Source organism: Molossus molossus, unplaced genomic scaffold (assembly GCF_014108415.1).
Source record: "Molossus molossus isolate mMolMol1 unplaced genomic scaffold, mMolMol1.p scaffold_m16_p_7, whole genome shotgun sequence".
Lineage (NCBI taxonomy): Eukaryota > Metazoa > Chordata > Mammalia > Chiroptera > Molossidae > Molossus > Molossus molossus.
In genome coordinates, this window is record NW_023425401.1 from 99,106,411 (window position 1) to 99,129,319 (window position 22,909).

The following is a 22,909-nucleotide window of genomic DNA, read 5'->3' on the forward strand; positions in this document are numbered from 1 at the left end:
CTTTGGAACATCTAGGCATCACTTTGCATCCTCAAGTTGGAAACTTTTTTCTAGAATCAGCAAACGAAATTAGAACAGACTATTTTATCTGTATGGAATCCAGTATTCCTAGAAACAATAATAGTATATTCTCACAAAGTTATATGATGATACAAAATTTTTTCACAATATTATTCTTTTTTTAATCCTCGCCCAAGGATATTTTTCCATTGATTTTCAGATACAGTGGGAGGGTGGAAGAGAGAGAGAGAGAGAAGAAGGAAACATCAATGTGAGAGAGACACAATGATTGCCTCCTGCACGATCCCAACTAGGGCTAGGATTGAACCGCAACCGAGGTACATGCCCTTGACTGGAATCGAGCCCGTGACTCTTCGGTCCAAGGGCTGTCACTCTAACCGCTGAGCAAATCAGCCAGGGCCACAATATTATTTTTTATTTGATCCTTAGTTCGGGCCTGTGGGTAGAAATATAAAACGGTGTGCTTACAATTGGTCTTGTTTCCATTTGATCAAGTTTATATGTCCTATAATGAAATGCATAATACACATTTTGAACACATCTAATGAGAATCCACATCCTAACAACTTTGCAGAAACCTCTTAAAATAAAATGTAATTGGTAATCCGCCAGCTTTTAGCAATTTAATCCTCCAGTTTCCCTTCTTGATGTGAGCTTGGAGCTGCAGGGTTTCTTGCCTCATTCCATCCCCTCGTCTTGTTAGTGCAGGAGTTCCAGCTAACCTGCAGAGTTGACCGTCGGTTCTGTGAACCTGTCCTGATGTTGCCGTTCTTCTGGCCATGCTGTTTCTGTCTGTGACTCAGTTCACTCTTCTTGGATGGATTCTCTGAAGTTAAATGTAGTAACCGTTAGTAAACAATTAGAGTTTGGGTTTGAACTTGCCCCTTGCCCTCTACACCCCTCGTTTGCAAAAGCAAGATTCACCCAGTTCAAACTTTTCTGCTACTATACCCTCCTCACCCCACCCCAAACCCCTAAAGTGATATTCCGTTGGTAAATTACTTTTCCCTTTTTATGGCAGAAGGCTCAAATGCCAAACTGTGTTTGATGGATTAATACTATTATTGATGTGATACATGCTATTATTAATGATACATAGTATTGCTGATACATACTATCATTGATGTGAACTGTTTTGTGGCAGTTTTGCTTTGCTTAATGAAACACACTTGCAAAACCTCTTTTGCACCTTTCAAAAGTAAAGAATCCAGTAGGATGCTCAAACAACTGTAAACAGTATTCTCAATCAATCTGACGTTCCATTAAAGAAGTAAATGAAAAATGTATAGTCACTATCAAAAACGTGGATCAGATTCCAATAATTTTAGGAATATAAAGCTTTGCTTCTGGTGATGCAAATATTGAAGCTGTCGTGCATGAGTGGGATCAATTAATTTAATACACTTTTCAGGCGGCGGGGGGACTGTGTGTTTTGTGTCGGGTTGTGGGAACTTCTTGAGTGGACTGGATCCTTGATCATGAAATTTCTGTTACCTGTTCATGCTTCATACAGTGCAGGGCTTCAAGAAATCAGACTAGGACCTATCTTTCTATCTCTTCACAGGTAATGCAAGAGGGAAATGCAAACATTTGAGCCGTGGGAAAATTGCCTCTAAGTTGTTCTAAAAGAAAACAAAAACAATGATAGTAGACCTGTGCAGAGAGGTTCTCCCATTCATCTGCACCTCGGTCTCCTCACATGACCACGAGGGGCCTGAACTCTGGGCGGTCTGTGAGCTGATATTCCTCAGAGGCCGTTGGGGAGTCAGTCTCGGTTTTCCATTACAAAGAGAAGCCCTGTCCCACAACCCTCTCTCAGATGGGATACGATTTCTGAGTGATTATAAAAGGTTAAAATAAAAGTTGATTTTTCTGAATTCTCATGAATTCCCTCAATGCTCTAGTCTAAACTAGGTTATAGGAAAACATTATAATAAAATCTTCCGGTGTATCTAAAGGAAATATCAATGTTCTCATTAGCATGGGGTTTTGTTCTAGGTAGAATGTGGTACTCTCTAGGCTGGAAGATTATTCAGTAAATAGTAAACCCATAAAACCCAAAGAGATATCAGGCTGAGTGCTTATAGGCTTATAGAGTTAACATCTCTCTCTCTCTCTCTCTCTCTCTCTCTCTCTCTCTCACCCCTGTGTGTGTGTGTACTCGTGTGTGTGTGTACTCATATCTGTGTATTCTTTATGATTCTGACTAAAAATAAAAAGCACACAAGTGTTTCATAACTCTAGCGTTATGAAATCTTGGATGAGGCTGAAGAATCTCCAGACAGAAGAACATGATATGTTTGTGAAATGAAAGTAGTTGGACACAACCCGACTACATTGATGGAGGTGTGCCTGGGGGAGGTGTTGCTTCACACGTTGGTAAGATTCGTACTGTCTTACCAAGGTTGAATTTAGGAAAGTGAGGCACCATTAAAGGGTTAATCAAAGGGGAGAGATGATTGATTTGTGTTTAAGAGAAATGACTATGATTGAAGAACTGATTTAGAGAGAAGTCTGAAAAGAGGGAGACCAGACAAGTAAATGAGATAAGAAAGGAAGATCACTTCTGAATTAAGTCACTATTGATGCAGGTGGCAAGGAGGAGATGGATTGGAAAACCATTAAGGAGACAGGGTAAAGAAGTCAAACCGTACTGCTACCAAAAGACATCAAAACACACAGAAAAACAGCAGGATAAGAAATAAGAAACAATGACTCTACAGAACAACCCGAAAAAAATTTAACAAAATGACAATGGTCCTTACCCATCAGTAATTGCTTTAAATGTAAATGGATTAAGTTCTTCAGTTTACAAAAGGAAAATAAAGAGACAGGATAGATTGACCTGAGTGATTGGATATGTGTGGTAGTGGTGGTAGGTGAGCCCCCCAAATATGAGACCAGAAGAGCAGTTAGGTTTCTAGGACAGGCAAGTGGGCCAATGGAGGTGGGGCCAGTCTCCTAAGACAGATAATTAGTTCAGTTCTGAACATCTGAGTTTGAGAAACACAGTACATGCTTAGAGGAGTGGTCAGGTATGCTATTGGGTATACACATCTTAGTAGGGAGGTCTGGACTAAAGATACACATTTAGTATTTACCAACATATTCACGGCAAACTGCTATTGCACTTGTACATTCATATATAAGCAGATTATTTTCAACTAACATTTGTTTCCGGCTCAAAAACTCTCATGCTGCATCCCTTTAGGAAGTAAAATTGCCAAGTGGCGACAAAAAAAAAAGGGGGCAGAGTTGTAATACATGAACTCCTGAGCTAGAAAGCAGTACTAGGTCATTTTCTCTTAATTGAAAACAGTTTATCTTTTGTCCGTCTCCCTGCTTTTGTTTTCTGTGTTTGCCTTCTGAATACCTAGGTGGAACTCAGAGTATAATTAAAGGGCCGGGGTGGCATCATTGTTCCAGCCGTTTTCAGCAAGCATGAATAACAGTCATGAAAAGTAAAAACAGGCCTGGCTTTTGTGGCATTTTATGAGGGAGACCTCCAATTTGTATATCTGCATGTCGTCATTTCTGTAACCCTAATCACAATTTCTCCCCTCCTTTGGTCCTTCCATTAGCTCTCCCCTCAATGTGGTCTTTCACAGATTTTAAAACATAAAAATGCTGGTCCAAAGAAAAGAAAATTCTGAATGTCATCTCCATGTGAAATGAATGTCGTAGCTCACGCTGTGCCTCTTCCGGAGTGGAAACACAGACGTCTGACACTGGGGTGTACGTTCTTCTCTTAGATACTTCGGGGTCGTTACCAACGTCAGCTGTGGCCACATAGTGATGGCCATAGGTTCCTCATGATCTTACTTCTGGTCCTTAGACACTTTGCCTGAAGAGTTGCAAATAAATTCAACAGAAGCCCAGAAGGTTAGAATTAACATAGAAGAACACGAAATATTTTTCTCAAGGTTTATGCATTTCTCGGAGTCCATACAAATGGTGGTTTTTGATTTTTGTTTTTGCTTTTTGGGTTTGGGACGCTTATTTGATAAACTCACCTTAGCCTCGTGCACTTGTGGAATTAAAAACAAAAATGCGTCTGTTGTTAACTGTGCTAAGTGTAGTGTTAAATCTAGAAAATGCTCTTTATTTGATGATAGGTGAGCTCCATTGACCAGCACTAAATACAACCAGCAGAAGAGGTTGTTTAGTTCTTATCAATAACCAATGTTTTGGTACATTGATTTTATTATTCATGACATTAATTACTTCACACTGTTAAATATCTGACTGTGTGTGTGTGTGTGTGTGTGTGTGTGTGTGTGTGCGCGTGTGTTAGTTAATAGATTCCGTGGAGTTCTTTCTGTGATTCTGACAGGGAAAGAATCCGCTCCAGTTTCCAATTCACTTTCAAGGTTAGAGAAAGAAGTAACTGACCAGAAAGGATAAGACATATCATGACACATGGAAAATAGAAAGTAAGATAAAGATTTGTTTATTCAATGTATATTGAATGCTGTGGATCCTGAAGATGGACACAAGGATGGTATGACATGGCCACACAACATGTTAAATTAATTTGATTTTATGTCTTAAAGAAACCCAGCTCTGTTAACTAGCAAGAGAGACACCGTAGTGAGTTAAAAGAGCTTTAAATCTGGTTGCTAGCACAGAAAAGACATAAAACAATTACAAAAGCACAGAAAATTCTAAAATGTTGGGCTACATAGAGAGCACATTTTATGTGATGAAGTAGTGTTGGCTGATTTCTGGCTTATTGTGAATTTGTTGTGCTAACCCAAATTCAAAACATCACAATTGTTATTCTCATGAAAATACCATGAAGGGACATTATGCAGTTTTGAATTTCAATAGTTTGATAATATGCTTAGTAATCTCTATACTTTATAATCTGTGTAATTTTAATACTAGGCAAGAGGGCATAGACCATTGCCCTCAAAAAAGGAATGATTTTGTTTCAGGGGGTTCTTACCTATACATTGCTCTTATTTATTATTTAAAGAGAAAAGCTGATTCTGCATTGAAATTCCATCACTTGGCAAAGGGAAAATGACCCTTCAATTGGGCACCTGAGAGAACTTTGTGTCACCGCATAGAGCAAATGAGCACTTATTGACTTGTTAATGTGAAACACCAGCTTCACCCCCAAAGAAGCTTAACCACTGATTCTAAACCCAGGGGGATTTGTAGCGGGCCCGGGGGGGGGGGGGTCTATCGGGGGAGTCCTGCCTGATCTCTGCCTATTACAGAAACGAGAGAAGCATCATGAAAACATTTCTAAGAGATGTCACATCTTTGCACATCTGTTGGTGAAGAAGTGTGACGTGTATCCACCTAATTCATGTCACCGAAAGCCAGAATATGTGTCATTCAATCAAATTAAGCAATTAAGAAGGCATTCATTTAAAAGGCTTGAAGCCCTGGCTGGTTTAGTTCAGTGGTTAGAGCTTCAGCCTGCACATCAGAGTCCCAGGTTCGGTTCCCACTAAGGGCATGTACCTCGGTTGCAGTCTGTCCCCTGTCCCTGGCCCCGGTTGGGGTCATGTGGGTGACAACCAGTCAATGTGTCTCTCCCACATCGACGTTTCTCACTCTTTCTTCCCCCCTCTCTATCTAAAGATAAATGCAAAAATGTCCTCAGGTGAGGATAAATAAATAAATGTAAAAGGCTTGAAAAGCATTTTATTAGTCCTTACAGAAACAATGCAGCAAATACAACTAGAGCACATAAAATTCTGCATCCTCTCTCCTAATGTGTTCAAGTGTGTTGTAAAATGTGAAGTGTAGTAATGCATTTCCTGTTTTACAGTTCCTTGGACTCAAAAGCTTGTTTTTAAGAACATCAGAACCTTTGCCAGAGTTAATGTTTGGAGGGAAAGATACAAAGACAGCATCTTGGATTAGGTGGTAAACATTAGAATTGGATGCACTTATAGCTTACAAAGTGAGCGTTCGTGGAAGTACATCTGGCGAATTCCCGAGGGAAGACACACTGAAAGGTATCTGACTCCAGGAGAATCATCTCCTCTCCTCGGGAGAGCTGAGTTTTTATTATCGCCATTATCTTTCCTTTCGTTGTCCAGGAGGCATTGAAGGTGGTTTAAATAAATAAAACAAGCACAGAAACCTAGGGAGCCACGATTTTGTTTGCATGAATTATTGGAGAAACGTAATTCCATCCAAACATACGCAGGGTTATTTCTGATATAATCATCACCCCCGTGTATTCTGCTCAGAACCTGAGAGCAGCTGGGGGTGGACTTTGGAGATGAGGGTGAAAGGGAAAAAAAGACCCTTAAACCAGCCTAAGGACGAACCTCAAGTTTTGCTGCCAAGTTGATCTGTTTTTTGTTTGTTTTTCATTCTACCACCTTGCAGCTATACTATGCCACAGAGACGTAAAGATGGGCTGGTTTTGCTCAGTGATTGTGAGCACATTGCCTTGAAAATCTATAAAATAGGGCCATGTTTGGAGCAGCCGCCTCCGAATGATTGTGACTTCACGCCTGCTTTGGTTTGGGGTTCTCCCAGAAAGAAGACCCTACTTCTGCTTGGGAACTGAAGTGCCTGGAGCCGTACAGGAAGGAGATGTGAAACAGGGAAGGGGAGGCAGCAAATTTCTTTTAAACTAGGCATTTCAACATGTGCCCGGAGCTCAAGTACGTGGGAAATTCTAAGAAATGGTGCAAAATCGCAAGCTTCTTAATTATCTTGCCTGAGGATTGCGGGAGAGCTGGGGTATTTATCCACCACTGGCTGAAATAATCATCATTTGAAGGCTGTTTCTAGGGGCTAGAGATTCCTGGGGAATTTCCAGCTTCCACAAGAGGTGGGCAGAGCAGACTTCCGAGGTTCCTGAAATAGCTCTCAGACACACAGAAGCAGATCCAGGCATATGAAAGTCAGCAGGAGGACACTGAAGGCGAGCGACACTGGTGGGTACAGAGATGTCAGTTACGTGCCTCTATTCTCAACAATAGTTTGAGCCCTGATCAAGAGATGGATATTTGTTTATTTATCAGTTATATAGATGGATGGGATATCATTTGATTGCATATATAATAGTCTATATGCCCGTTTTTTAAAAGGATGAGATAAAAATTAATTCTTCCTGCAGACAATGGATTATCTTGCATAGCCCTGGAGTACCCTATGGAGACCACTGCACTGGAGAGTGAAAACATCCTTTCAAGGCGCCAACAATTATGAATTGCACAATATTAAGGACATAGAGTGGTGACCCCTGGTTCTTGGAGAGGCAAACAGTGGGTTTGCATCTGTATTCAGGGGACATGGATTGAGGCCATTCACACACACAGGTACTTGAATGTCAAGTTTCCAATGTCACTGTGGTTTTGCTATCTAGGCAGATATGAAAACAGACATTCTGAATACTGACCCACAGGGAAGAAAAACATGCATTTCTTGGTCCACCGGATCTGTATGTAGCAACTGTCACATGCTTTGCTCGGGTGAGCCTGCAGTTCAAGGACACAAATGTCAATGACCTCTAAATGTTAATGACCCTCCCTGGCCTTTCCTGTCTGTCGCTCCTTCTTCCCATTACTACTGTTAGAAGCATACAGCTGCTGTTTGATTCCATTTGTAGTAAGGACACAACCCTTTGGCTTCTTGGTCAGTGGCATTTATTAAAACAACACTCCGAAACATTTCTTACATGTGTTAGCTTTACAACTTACAAAGAACTTGTACACACTTTATCTTATTCACAAAACTCCTCATGTTATTTTTATTTTTTAATTTATTTTAATTTTTTATTTATTAATTTGTTTTTGTTACAGATTTTCCTCTTATTATCTTTAAATGATACATAAACTGGGCTAAGGGACTTGCCAAGAGGCTGCTGGGTATACATTGTTAGCACCCCAAGATGAGAGTGAGGTCCAGGTTTTCCAACACAAGAGTGTGTGCCTCTCTGAATATGCTAACCCAGTGCGTGGCCCGACAGGAAGAATGCTCAGTAGGTTAGATCATTCTTTCTTCCTACACATAGTGGAATAGGAGTCTTAAATTAAACTAGATTAGACAAATGGACAACTGTCTTTCACACTTCAGCCTCCTCCTACCAGATCATTGTTTTTTCCATCTTTCAACAGGCTTCAGGGTCCTTACTGCACCATCAAAATCTATTCTCAGATCCAAGTATGAAAATAGCCATTTACGACCAGCATTCAGACCACAATCTTTCTTTTAAACTCAACTCATGAAATGTCTTTTCATGTCCTCTGCCCATTTTTATCCATCTATCTGTTTTTGCAGTCTGCTTGTAATTGCTAATTAGAATTATTTTCAGAATTAATAGCTGGTATAAATTTTAGAAAAGTTTGGATTTAGATAGCAGCTTCCTAAGAAGTAAGAAGTTAACCGGTTGTGTCTTCCAAGGGTGTGCGCATTTTTATTTTTATCTCTCTCTCTCTAACTGAAAAGTAATACACAAAGCCCTACGTGTTGCATCTAAAAATCAGAAGCAGATGGGATACATGTGTTCATTTATTTGTTTGGTATAGTTGGTATGTGATAATATATTGGTTATATTAGTTTCAGGTATACAATATGGTGATTCAACTTTTTTTTTTTCTTTATTGATTTTAGAGAGAGCGGAAGGGAGTGGGAAAGAGAGATAGAAACATCGATGAGAGAGAACATCTGTTGGCCTCCTCCTGCATGCCCCTCACTGGGGATCGGGCCCACAACCTGGGCATGTGCCCTGACTAGGAATCGAACCGATGACCTCTTGGTGCATGGGTCAATGCTCAACCACTGAGCCACACCAGCCAGGTGGTAATTCAACATTTTTATACCTTACAATGTGATCATCTCACTAATCCTAGTAATCTTCTGTTATCACACAAACTTACTACAATATTATTGACTGGATTCCCCTTCACCTTCTTACCCTTCTTTTCACCCCTCCTTCTGGTAGCCATCCCTTTGGCTCTGTTTCTATGAGTCTGGTTTTGTTTTGTTTTGTTGGTTCATTTGTTTTTTATTTTTTAAATTCCACATATGTATTGGTCTTTCTGACATTTTTCACTTAGCATAATGCCCTGTAGTCTACCCATGTGGTCCCAAATGGTAAGATTTCATCTTTTTTCATTGTGTGTGTGTAATTATAAATAATGCTGAAATGATCATAGGGGTCCAAATGTCTTTTTGACATTTGTCTTAATGTTTTCATTTTCTTTGGATAAATACTAAGAAATAGAACTGCTGGGTCATATGGTAGATTCATTTTTAGTTTCCTGAGAATCTTTGTACTGTTTTTCATAGGGACTACACTAGTTTGCCATCCCACCAACAGTGCACAAGTGTCCCCATATCATGTCCCCATAAAACCAACACATGTTTTGCTGAGTTTGATAGTAGCCGTTCTGAGAGGTGTGAGGTATTATCCCATTGTGGTTTTGATTTGCATTTCCCTGATGATTTAGTGATGTTGAGAATCTTTTCATTTGTCTGTTGGCCATAAATATGTCTTCTTAGGAGAAATGTCTTTTCATGTCCTCTGCCCATTTTTTCATGAGATTATTATTGTTGCTATTGAGTTTCTTCTATGTTTTGAATAGTAACTCCTTATTGAATACCTTCTTCCATTCAGTAAGTTGTCTTTTTGTTTTGTTGATGGTTTCTTTTGCTGCTCAGATGCTTTTTAGTTTTATGAAGTGCTATTTGTTTATTTTTGTTTCCCTTGCTTTAAGGGACCTATCCCCCCAAAAAATATTACTTAAGTTGATGTCAAATAGCTTACGACATATGTTTCCTTCTAAGAATTTCATGTCTAATCCTTTTTTGTGTGTGTGTGTGTGTATGCTATAAGAAAGTAGTCCCGTTGTTTTTTTATCCTCATGTATCTGCAGTTTTCCCAACACTGCTTCTTGCAAGGACTGTTATTTCTCCATTATATGCTCTTGCCTCCTTTGTCATAGATTAATTGACCATATAAGTGAGGGTATATTTCTGGCCTCTCTCTCTCTTCAATTGATCTATGTGTGTATTTTTGTACTAGTACCATATTGTTTTGATAATTATAACTTTGTAGTATGCTTTGAATCAGAGAGAATGATACCTCCAACTTTGTTCTTCTTTCTGAAGATTGCTTTGGCTATTGATGGTCTTATGTGGTTACATGTATTTAAACACACTCTTTTCCTGGTCCTCTGAACTCCAACCATACACGCAAGTACTTTCTATCCCTACACTTTAGTCCAGCCTAGGAAGAGTGACTATGTTTAGGGAAGCCGTAACTGCAGGGCTCTGGAGCAGCCAGTGTTCATATCTGTGAAGAGCAGAGGAGCACAGCTGGAGTAAGCAGAGCAAAAACAGACTTCAAAGATCCCATGAAATGCAGCTGCAGGGGCACTAGAACAGACTAGAGCAAGGATAGCACAGCTTTAAAACAATCCTGAACATCAAAGGGCAAATCATATACAACTAGGTTCTTAAAAGTTGGTTTCAGTCCCAATCCTAGGTCAGTTTTTACCCATGACAATTAGCTGGGCATTCTTTCTTCTCTGTGTAAGTACAGATAACCACTGCAACTAGAAGCATAGTCATTAAACTTTGAAAATCCATAGCAAGATGTAAATATTTGATCACCAAATATAGTTTACTATAGTTGTTATACAGCAACCAAACTTTGGTACTTTCTGGATCTTTATTATAAGGTAGAAACAACCTGCAATTTCTTGCTGGTTTCCTTGTTCATTTTTCTTTATCAGAGGTAAAATGTTCAAGTCTGGCATTAATCTGGAGTGTGGGAAGCATTCATCAGGGCCAGGAGCTTAAAAATGGGCCAGAAATGGAAAATGGATGGAGGAAATTCTGACAGAAGACGAAGGACAGAGGCTAATTTGGGGTAGTATAGACATAGGTTGTGTGTTCTCCAACCAACGATGGTGAAGAGGAGCTCCCCTCACTTTATGGAGACCTTGCTGGTTTGGAAAGTTCATTGTTCGACACCATGGATCTCCAGGTGGGTCACGTTTTGAGATACACCAACCTGGAGGACTCCATGCTGTTGAGCTGTTCACAAGCAGCGGACACTTCTAACCCCATCTTCCCAGGAATTAAATTGGTATCTTCCATAGTGAATATGCAAATCCTCTTCAAAAATAACTCTTATTCTTCTTTCAAAAATGAGAAGAGATGTCTCACTTCTGCATCAAAATATATGTATTTTTGTTAATATTACTGAAGCTGATGCCGCAATGTGCTCTGTTAGGATGAAAGTACTATAAAAAGATTTATCTTTAATAAAGCTAGTTAAAAATGACAAGTATTAGTAAGATACTTGTTTGTGAATTTTATAGCAGGAGTTCTAGTAATAGGTGAGTCTGTCATATAAAACAATGCGTTTTTTCTAAAATTTGAATTTATTTGACTTAGTTGATATAAAAGTATAAAATTCATAGCTAATGATATAATGTTCTTTGCTTTGTAATAAATATATTCTTGTTTTTATTTAACATCTTTCTGAATTGGGTAGATATTTTATACTGCTATAAAATTGTTAATATAGCTATATTATTGTTATACAACAATAATAATGTTGAAGCAATCATTCTTGTTATAGTTTAATAAGAATTCTATTAGTTTTTTTTACCAGTAATATGGAACTGGGGTTTGGTTTAAGGTTGGTATTATATATGACATTAAGAAATTGACTTTTATCAAATATTTTGCTTTTAATACATTGGGATATATCTCTAATATTAACACATTTCCAAATTCAATGGCTTTAATTGTCATATGTTACTCTATTAAATATACTGTTGAATTCCATTTGTTAGTATTTTATTAAAGCTTTGTGCATGTACCTTCATAACTGAGATTGATTGAAAGTTTAAAAAAATTCTTGAGTTGTATTTGGCTCATATTTATATCAGTAACACTGATTATATGACATTAATTGGTGGTTTCTCCTTTTTCCTTATGCTGTTGAACAGTTTATAGAGCACGAGGATGATCAGTTCTTTAAATGTTTGAATGACCCACCACTATTGGTAAAAAGCTCAAATATTTTTAATACAAATTATAAAATCAATGATAACATTTTTCTGAGCCATTTGCTTATTCATATTTTATATATCTTCATTCATTAATTTTGGTAAATTGTGAATTACCTATTAATTATTTAATGAAAATGCTTACCATTTTTATCACATAATTGTGCATATTATTCTGTTAAATTTAATTCTCCAATTTTGTTATTTTCTTTTTCTAATTTTAGTTATATTTTTCTCATTCTGTTTTGGTAAACCTTGGCAGAATTACCTGAATTTTAAATGTATTAATTATATTGCTTTTGATTTTATAATTTATTACTTATTTTTTGTATTTACTTCTTCCTAATTTTGTGAGGAATTTTGTTTCCCTTCTTTTTGTAACTTCTTGAGTTAAATGCTTAGCTTCTTCTTTTTATAAAATCCTTCTTGTTTGGTTTTGAGAATATTTGTAAGTATGAATTTGTCTCTAACAATTGCTTTGGTCTTATCTAAAAATTAAAATATAGTCTGGTTAATAAGAACATGGGCTTAGAATGAGGCAGACTTAGGTTTTATTTCTACACATATTGTAAACGAAACTCTGACTCATGCTCTTCACTTGTAATTCATCGTAAAAATACTTAACCTTGTAGAGCTTTGCAGATTAAATGAAATACTATATTTCTAAGGATATACTAGAATGACAGAAAAATCAAGTGTTCAGCACAAGTAGTAGTATTTGTTAAAAATTATAGTTTGGTTTTTCTTTTAACTCAATAATCACTTTAATTTTTATTGTCTACACTGTTGAATATTTGTTGGTTTTGTTTTTGTTTAAAATGTTCTTATACATTTCTAATTTTATTGCATTTGAGCCAGAAATATGGCCTTATAATATTTAGTTTTTTAGTTCTTGAATTACTTGGATAATGGAAATAAAATAATTCTACTCTTTATTGAAGAGAACCAGTTACACACACACACACACACACACGCACATTTCATTTATATTTATTACATCATTCATTTCCTTTGTTCTTCTTCTTTTTTAAAAACTACCTGATCTAAAATTGTATTTGCATTTCTTTCACCTGTTGTGTTTTGGTCAAACTCAAATCGTTTTTTTTAAAAAACACATTTTGAATTTTATGCATAATTAATGATTACTATATTCTCTGTTCTGTTTAAAATGTTTTGCTTGTGATTCCAATTTTTATGAAACTCATGTTGCTCCCTGCTCTTTCTTCTCTTGACTTTGAGAAATGTTTGCTATATTTTTATTTTTAATTATTTTGTGTCATTTGGTTCAGGTCAGATTCTTTTGAGTGTATAATTGGATTTTATTTATTTGTTTTTGATACTTGAGTCTGAAATAGTGATTTGGAGAATATCTATGTTTTCAAATGTTAATTAGCTTTTCACTTTACTTTGGAAAACTGTATCTTATTATTATTTTATAGCAATCTGCACAGCCAAGAATGAGATGCACTACTTTTTGAATAAGCATTTGTTTATTTCACACTCAGTTTTAGATCATTTGTGAAGTAACATGAAGATTTAGAGTGAAGTTATTGCTATTAAATTTTTGTATTTTCATTATGTATGCGTAGACATCTATATGTGCTTTCTATCATTTCATTATTTTCAGTTGCCTTATACTGTGTAACCATTGCTTTACTACCTCTTGTTTCACTGGTTTCTGTGATTACAAGTCCTTGTGTAGCTGGATCTCTCCATTTCTAGATTCTTCATTCTGATTCAATCTCTTGCAAATGTTTTAAATACTTAGATTTGTTTTAATGAACTTACTGTTTCTTGAGCCAATACATAGATATGCTTCCATCTGTTATTACTTTCACTTTATTCTAATGACAGAGGAGGTGCCAACATTTGTGAGGGGAGAGAGGAGAACATTATGAATGCACACAAGATACAGTGTTGCTCTCTTACACATGCGCAGTTACGTCTTTCAGAGCAGGTGTCCTTTGTTCTTGGTGGAGGTCATCGTAAACAACGTTTACTGATGACTATGTACCAGGGCTAAACCTTTTAAAAGATTCCTTTATTGAGTCTTTATTACAACTCAGTCGGGTAAGTAAAATCTTATGACCACTTTAATGAGAAAACTGAGGCAAAGAGAGTTCAAAAGACAGATTCAATCTTGGTCCTAGGATTTAAATACAAAAATTGAGCTGTAGAGTTCAGGTTCATAATTATGCTAAGAAGATTTTCTGTGTGTATATCCATGCATGCACATACATATGTACACACATGCAGAAAAAACACATTCTTGAGTCACACGCTCTTCAAGCGTGTCTGTTGCCTCATTCACAAACCTACCTGAGTGTACAAGTTTAGGTACACTATCTTCTTCAATTCACACAAACATTTATACCTGTTTATCACAGAGCTGCCCTAAATCTGTACAAGTGTGTATGGATAAATGACTATTTTTGTCAGAGAAGTGCTGACTTTAATATAGTGAAATCATCTTGTACTAGGTCATTTGCAGAGTGTGACCAAGAATGGGCGAAGGAAGTGTTATTGGGTGAATAAAATTTTCCTCTAAGATAAAATTTCTCTCTCTCTCTCTCTCTCTCTCTCTCTCTCTCTCTCTCTCTGTCTCTCTCTCTCTGTCTCTCTCTCTCTGTCTCTCTCTCTGTGTGTGTGTGTCTCTCTCTCTATCTCTCTGTCTCTGTCTCTCTCTCTCTCTCTCTGACTCATTTATATAGTTGAGTAATTGTAAGTGTGAATTTTAGCCAAGTCAAGGAGTTGGGTTGGGGCTAGGGGAGAAGGTGAGAACGGAAGAGCAAAGACAAACTTGCATGCAGATCATTTGGGTAATTCAATCAGAGAGAGAGCTTCTTCTCTAATCATTGGATTCTTACTATTGAAAGTATTCTCTATATAGTGCCATAACTTTATAAATACTCAGCAGATGTTAATTATCTATGATTTTGATTAGCATAGTAAACAAATATATACTGATTTTTATTTTTTAAAATTTATCTTTATTGTTGAAAGAATTACAGAGGCCCCATTCCCCCCCCCCATTGACCCCCTTCTCCCCACTCCAGCTCCACTCCTCCCCATACCTTCACCACACTATTATCTGTGTCTATTGGTTATTGATTCTTTATATCCCCATGACGTTGATGCTGCCTTTTTTTCTGAGAGTTCAAATTAAAGCCAAGTAATTATTGCAATAAAATAGATCCTCCAGCAGGATTTTGAATCTGCTTTTAGACTCGAAGGTCCTTGTATGAAAGCACCAAATGATCCATTGGCTTCGCTGCTACACCTGTTACCTTTGTGAGAGGTGAAGTCTGCGAACCTCTTTTCATCCCCGAGATCCCCAGAATGAAGCCTTCTGTGTTGACTCAGGAAGAACATAAAGGAGTGTGATTGGAGGTGTGTTGATACTTCTGCAGAGCTGGGCTTGCCTTCACCTCCCCTCCCTCGCCTTCCAGCAGCAGGTTGCTGTCTCTGAAAACTTGAATCTGGCTTTTGTTCTTGTTACTATATTTCAGTGTTGCTGATGTTTTCTTAGTGATGAGCATTTTCTAACTCCTGGCCCTATCATTCTTAAGTTTTGTTAATTAAAATTAAGGTGTGTGTGTGTGTGTGTGTGTATGTGAGAGAGAGAGAGAGAGAGAGAGAGAGAGAGAAAATGCCCAATTAAATCATTCAAATTATAGTCACTCAGTTGTTATTCTAAGTGGTGTGTTTTGAAATTAGTTCTTGCTTAATAATTTAATTGTTCCAATGAACAGATTCTACTCCTGATTTATAGAGCTGACATTTCATTATTTCTGTAAAAAAAGACTAGCTATTTCTGGTCAATCCTATCCAAATAGCCTTAGTTTATGAGTAACAGAACCAACCAATTAACTGTAAAATGATGCTAATTTATTTATTCGTGAAGTAAATGGTTTTTAATTCAGCAAACAAAATGTTGGGTTCCAGCAGTGATGTGGATTAAAAATAACACTTTGTCACTTCACACAGCTACCATCAGATTTAAACACAATACCTAATAATATATCTGGTGTACATCTTAAGTTGATAGTTTCTTAAATGTAACAACAGCAAAATTAACAACAAAAAAGCCAAGGTAACATTTATTGAGTGCTTACTGTACATTTAGTATTCACCTAAGTATTCTACATGTACAACCACTCTATAAATTAGATGCCATTGCATTTTGCCAATTTACATTTGGGAAAGCTAAAAATCAGAATACTTATCAAAAGTAACTTACGCTAAATCATGCAACCAGTGCCTGGCAGGGCTGGGACCCAAAGCCATTTTTCTTCCCACCACACTGTGCTGAGGCTAATTTCTGTGGATCCCCAGGCTGGGTCTTCATGTAAACACTGGTTTGGAGGAAGGAGGGAGGGAGGGGAACAATTGTATTTTCTTACAAATAACACAGCAACTAATTACAACCTAGCTGTAAAATGTCTCAGTTCAGTTTCTCTTCTATAAACCAATCCATGTATTGAATTTTCTTGTTCTTCTTATGCAATGTTTATGATTCAAACGAATCTGATATAAATATATATACATATATATTTTTTCTTCTCTACATATCGTTATAAATATTGATTATAAAAATAACGTATATTCTTATAAATATGGATTAGAACAGGTCTGATGCAGCTTGTTAGATATTTTCTGAAAAGGGGGTCTGCTTTTTCAATAGATTCCACTGAATTCTCAAATGGCCACCCATAAAATTCTTCCATTTCTTTTTTACACATATTAAAGATTTATCCTTATAGGCAATACTTTCCAAAGATAAAATAAGTGGAGAATAATGGGCTAATGATGATTTCCCATTTTCTTTATATTAATTACTTTGACTATTACAATTTTGTCTTTGCAATAAAAATGTAATTAAGACATAGATCTTTATTTTTATGCCTCCCTTTGGGAAGCTCTTTATAGGAAGAGGAATTCTTTAATATCAGAAAAAAGATAATTAAATGTTTTTGACCCCTCCTCCCTCAATGACATTATGGTTTTCTTTAAGCAGGTCCTGCTTAAATATTTACTTCTTTGATATTGGATACTGTCGCCCTGACTGTTTTGGCTTAGCGGTTAGAGCATCAGCTGGCGGACCAGGGAGACCCGGGTTCTGTTCCTACTAAGGACACATACCTCAGTTGCAGTTTGTCCCTGGCTCTGTGGGGGTTGTGTGGGTGGCAACCACTCAATGTGTCTCTCTCACATTGATATTTCTCTCTCTCTCTTCCTCCCTTTCTCCCTCCCACTCTATCTGAAGATAAATGCAAAAATGTCCTCGGCTGAGGATAAAAAAAATAATAATAATATTGGATGCTGTCAAGGAATAAATTAATTGTCATTTGACTTCTTTCCTCCTTTTGAATATATTCCATTAAACAAGTATTTGTTGAACACACACCGTATGTTAGCTTAGATTCCCTATTGTGTTTTCATCAACTTTTGACCTGTTTTACAAGCAATTTATTGATAATAATATTTAAGGGGCAAAAGTATGTGAATGGGGTTCTTCCTTAATAAATTAGAGCACATCACTTGCAATTTAGTGTATTCCCTTGAATGAGAGGGGAAAAAAAGTGGAATTATATTTATTGCTCGTTAATTTGTGAGTGTGCCCAAGGGAATGTCGCTTCCCGGACCCATGGGTGTCCTAGCAGGAAACAAAGATTGCTCTCAGAGCTACAAATATAACCAATCCTGCTGCTTGTCCTGCTGGGACGCAGACCCCTGGTCTCCTCCTTCTTCCAATGCACTCTCTTAATGACATGCAGTGCCTTCATTTTCTTGAAGTACATGTAGACAGCGTCTCCTCTTTCTCACTGCTGGGCAGTAAAGCTGAGTCTTGAGCCCAGAACTTTGACTCTTGGCATAGCTTGTTAGGTGGCAAAGACTTTATCATCAAAAAGTATGTTGTTTTTCATGAGAAATAGCCCTAGAGTCTACATTATCCCATGGAAATACCATATTACTTCTAAAAGGATAACTAAGGTAAGTATTTGGCATTGCTACCAAGCCGCTAATTGACTTTAAGTCAATTTAATACCAACATATATAACATTAATTGATCCGTGTCTTAGTTGCATCCTCTGTGAAATGGGGTACTAAGGATATCTATCTCAGAGGCTTGCTGCACAGGATAAGTGAGATAATCCGCTGGATAGCTTGCTGTGATGCTTAGCACACGACAAGCCTCAAAATGTTATTACTATTATAGTTTTATTTAGCTTATTACTATTATGTACAAAAGAAAAGGGGGGACCTAGAATGCATGTGGAAAACAGGTTTAGTATATTAGTTTATTATAAATTTGTAATTAATATATTTTAATGCATTAAGCATTAAATGCATCACGACAGAGCATCTAACTTCATGAGTATTCAGTATCCAAATCCTTTCACGACATAAAACAGACTATTCAGTTAATTTACATGACACATGTTTTTGAGCACCTTCTTCCTGACTGACATTTTTCTGATTGAAAGATCTAGAATAAAAATAAGATAAATTATGGATTAGTTTATGCATTATTCAAGACGGAAGAATATGCTTTCTATTTCTACCAGGAGTTGCTTAAAGGAATTCTTTTTCAGTAGCAAAATAAGTCTTTAGAAATCTCACAGAAGGAATCCCTCTGTTTCTGAAGGAGCTCTCTGGAGCACACTTGTCTAATTTCAAGGAGATGTTTCTTCTCAGTCTCTGCCCACGGCAAACAGAGCTGAACTTTCGCTGCCTTCCAAGTCTGAAGACCTAATAACCAGCTACCGTGTGATGTGGACTAACTGCCCATCACTTTAGTGACATTTAATTTTCAAAACAACCCTATGAAGTGGGTATTATATTTTTTTAAGATAATGAAGCTGAAGCCCAGAGGAAGGACAAGACATGTAGATAGCAGATCTGGAATTCTGACTGTAAATGCCTTGCTTTCCCATTACAGTGAACTGCCCACGTTAGGCTGATTTCCCAAAACCCGTTTCTGAATGCAGAGACATATCTATCTGGAATGGTAGCCTGTTGTGCCAAGAACAGTGCCATTGCCATCTGATCACCCATTTATGCCATTTTAATACACTGAATGCAAAGTCTGGATCTTTTTGCTAGACGATACTAGTGAAATCTGACTTTAACTCCTTTTATCTCATGGCTGATTTAATCTAATAATCTTGCATCAGGATTCCAAAAATACACATGCAATTGCTTACCTCTCCTTCCTTTTATCTCACTTTATTATTGTTCCCATTGTTTATTCCTTATTTTCTGGTTCATGCAATTTTTTTTTCAATTGCTTGTACAATCACTGAACTGGCAACCTCAAACTCACCTACCCTCTAGTTGATTGCAAAGTATTCGTACCACAATATCTAAAGAAAGGATGAAAAAAAAAAAAAAAGTGGAAGGAAAACAACTACAGCTTTCATTTTTTTATTGAATGGTATAAGGGTTGGTAAAAGAATAAACATTGTCAGGCTGATTATTTCAGAAAGACAGAGCAAGGCACTTTGGAAGGTGCTACAGGGCTTTCACATTGGATCCCCACTGCAAATGACTTCACCTCTCCCACCTCAAAAGTAGGATCATGTAGGAGCATTGTGACCTGTGCTTGGAGCAGCCCATGAGAGGAATTAGAACATGCCCCTTTAAGACACACAGAGAAAAGGGCAGGATTATACAGAAAAAACATGCTCTTGCTGATTCAATGCTACCTTGACGGTATGTTGGACAGCTCCAATAAGCAGTCAGATGTTGAGCCTCCATTCCCTCAATTGTAAAATATAGATATTAATCAAATCTATCTTATCTCTAAGATGAAACTATTGTTGGGGAACAAATGAAATCATGCAAATGACAGGTATTGGGAAATTGTAAATTACATCCAAATGTTAGTATAAAGAAGTTGACTCTTCTGAATGAAGGGCAAATTAAGTCCTTGGGTACTTTGAGGTCTTTTAGATGATTGTTGGTGGTCTTTTTGGATCAGAAAGAATTCAGATCCTATGCAATACCCTAGTGGACTAAAGGGGTGGATTCATGCACCCACTATATCCATCGTACGTTTTACAGATTTAGCATCATTAACTTATAGACTTATAACGCTCAAATCATCCTTGTAAGAAATGAACATGGGGAGGAAATAGATATATTTTGGAAGAGAGATGTATATTATTGTAGGGCTCATTTTGATGGTGTAGGAAAAGCAGGTTACAAGGAGAGATGCCTCAGTAAAGTTACTTGCTTAAAGTCACAAAGTACATTCATGCATCATCGATCTCAGGTTCAACAGGATTAATTAATTAAGGCCGTGCATGCACACCATAAGATTAATTTACTGAATAATTCACTAAGAAAAGTCTGTTCAATTCCAAAGTGTGGAGACTATAATGAATCATTGACATGACTAATTTACTTTCCTGGAATTGACTGATAGGTTTTAAATTGAAGTGATCAGTAATATGAGCATATTGATCCCACTCCATGTGACCTACATTATTAAGAATATCCCAAAGCTTTTGAAGGACTGGGACATGCTTTTCTTTATAGGGAGATTGAGGAATCCCATCACTTTCAACTGGAATGTCTTCTTTAGACCCTCATACATTAATGAGTTCCAACTCCTGCTCACAATTGATGAATTAAGAGAGAGGATTATGTGGGTACTGATGTGCAAAACTCTCAGGAACTCAGGGAGAAAGGTTCCAGAGAAATGCCTACTATTATTCTTTGTGACAGCACGCTGCCAGTGGCTAGCCTCACTGAATTCAGTATAGCACAGCAAACAGCAGAAAACGTGGCAACCACAATTACGTTTTCCAACTCGGGAGACATTTGGAAAGAAGAAAAGTGCTCTCTCTCTCTTTTATTTTTATTATTGTTATTTTTGGTCCTGTGGATAGTCTAAAATGTGTATTGAAAAATCACACGTTTTTTACTTAGAAACAGAAGCCAGGAGGAATTAGATATATCTTAATGACTGTGCTGCATTCTTCTTTATATAAGTCTGTCTGTCATCAAGCCTGGGCCATTGTAGGTGATATATATTGATGTTAAATTAATAGAGTGATGATTTTAAAAAAAGTGTAGTGAGCCCTGGCTGGTTTGGCTCAGCGGTTGGAGCGTCAGCCTGCAGTACAGAGAGACCCGGGTTCGGTTCCCACTAAGGGCACGTACCTCGGTTGCAGTTTGTCCCCGGCCCTGGTTGGTCGTGTGGGTGGCAGCCACTCGATGTGTCCCTTCACGTCGATGTTTCTCCCTCTCTCTTCCTCTCTCTCCCTCCCGCTCTGTCTGAACAAAAAATGGAAAAATGTCCTCGGGTGAGGATAAAAAAAAATGTAGTGATAAGCTAATACAATGATAGGTGCTATTTACAGGAAACATTGCTGTATAATTCCCACTACTTCATCCAGATTAGGGGCCTCTTATTAGTCCCTGTGTTGTTCTGACTTTCCATCCACACCCTCATTTCCACTGCCATCTTAGATTTCATGTCAGAATTCTTCTATTACAAGCTATGTAAACATGTAAATTAAATCTGCTCTGCCTTCGTTAGTATCTCAAGTTGGTAAATAGCTGCATCACTTTAAAATCAAATTTTATCACCTGACTGGTGTGGCTCAGTGGTTGAGCATTGACCCATGCACCAAGAGGTTGCCAGTTCGATTCCTGGTCAGGGCACATGCCCAGGTTGTGGGCCCAATTCCCAGTAGGGGGCATGCAGGAGGCGGCCAGTTGATGTTTCTGTTTCTCTCTCTCTCTCTCTCTCCCCCTTCCTCTCTCTCTAAAAAAAATGGAGACATGATAGAGTCTACATCTTTGCTCTCTTCAGTATTTTCTTAGGCTTGCACACTTACTGTCTGCTTGTCTTCCCCTTTCCCTATGTCCCTCTTCTCTTCTCTTCCTTCCTTGGATGTTCAAATATTTTCTCTGTTCAAAACTAGTCACCATATACTTCATTTGCTATCCTTTCCCGTGATCTGATATAGGGAAATGATGTGCGAATAATAAACTCTGTACTCTTTGCCCCTGATCGGTTCATAACGTGAGAATGTATTACTGCTTGACCCACGGAAAGGAAAGGCTGGCTGCTGGCTGTGCACGGGCTCGGCGTCATGAAGGGTCCGGAGGGATCAGGTGGCCGTCTTGCATGGTTCCAGTCTGCATTACTAGCCTCAGAGCTGTTCTACACACAAGGAGAAGAAGAGGTACACGGGCGTGGGTGGTGGATTGCCGATAGCTTTCACCAGCACTCTTATACAGTCTTAGGCATAGACCCCAATCCATGAATCAGTGTTAAAATCTGCCTAGAAATTCAGGATCAATTTAGGGAAAGCTGTGATGTAGGATTCAAAACAAATTACAGCCCAGCTTGTGTAGCTCAGTGGTTGAACGCTGACCCATGCACCAAGAGGTCACTGGTTGGATTCCTGGCCAGGACACATGCCCAGGTTGTGGGTCCGATCCCCTGTGGAGGGCATGCAGAAGGTGGCCGATCAATGTTCTCTCTCATCTGTGTTTCTATCTCTCTCCCTCTTCCTTCCTCTCTCTCTCTAAAATCAATAAAAAAAAAAAAAGAAATATATTTTAAAAACAAAAACAACAAATTATTCCATCTTTCCATTTAGAATCTTTCTGCCTTCATAATAACTAAGTTAGCCAATAAGATCAGGGTTGTTAGCCTTAGGGAGTCGTAGGTGAGATCCAGCCTAAAAAAGGTGGGTGGAGACATATTGGATATGGCTATGTGGGCTGGTTTTCCTGGGGCCTTAAACATGTACCTAATCTACCTAGTGGATAATCCATCATGGAGCAGAGCTAATCAACTCGAAAATTCGCTAAAAGTAGACATATACCATATAAGGCCTTTATTTTAGAATAACTGTGATTTC